This window comes from Cebus imitator, unplaced genomic scaffold (assembly GCF_001604975.1).
Source record: "Cebus imitator isolate Cc_AM_T3 unplaced genomic scaffold, Cebus_imitator-1.0 Scaffold513, whole genome shotgun sequence".
Taxonomy (NCBI): Eukaryota; Metazoa; Chordata; class Mammalia; order Primates; family Cebidae; genus Cebus; species Cebus imitator.
The window spans coordinates 1-856 of NW_016107828.1; positions in this window are offsets into that span (position 1 = coordinate 1).

An 856-nucleotide genomic window follows, 5' to 3' on the forward strand; every position below is an offset into this window, starting at 1 on the left:
ATCAATTTGGCTACTGAAACGGGTGTATGCTTCGCGACATTCTCGTGTTGTGTTTTTCAGCTCTATCGATTCATTTATGTTCCTGCCTAAGTTGTTTATTCTCGTTAGCATTTCGTCAAACCTTTTTTAAAGGTTCTTTTTTCTTTCCATTCATAGCTGCTGGACATGTACGTTTAAGTCTGCTGCAGCAGAATCATAACTGCCTTTTTTTTTTCCCCAGTTGCTCTGTCTCAGGAAGTTAGGGCTTTAATTCTAAGTTTGTCATGATGCTGCCTTTTTTCAGGGATGCCCTGCCCAGCAAGGAGGCAGCCTAGTCACAGTCTGCCAGCAGAGGCATTGCTGATCTGCTGTGGGCTCCGCCCTGTTGCCGTGTGAACTTCCCTGCAGTCATGTTTATAGGGGTATAGTTAGAACTGCCTCAGCAATGGCGGCCCGCCTCTCTAATGTCGGACTCTTTCTGTGACGATGGACTGTCTCGGCAACAGCAGGCTGCCTCTGCAATGGTGGACCACCTCAGTAGTGGTGGACTACCTCAGATATGGTGCCCAGATTTGTGTGCGTTCTTGTGTGAAGACCTGTGACAGCTGAAAAAGTCACGCTAGGGGCTCATGGCACTCTTTCGCCCAGGAATCTCCTGGCCCGGCTCCCTGTTTCAGTCCCCTTTTTTTCAGTCGAACGACTGACTCTGTCTCCTGGGCATTCCAGTCTCCAGTTGAAAAGGCACCGGATTTGTGTGAGATTTTGTGTGGAGACCGGCTGTGCTGGAGGTGCTTTTCTGCCTGGGAATCTCCTGGCCCGGCTCCCTGTTTCAGTCCCCTTTTTTTCAGTTGAACTGGTGACTCTGTCTTCCTGGCAC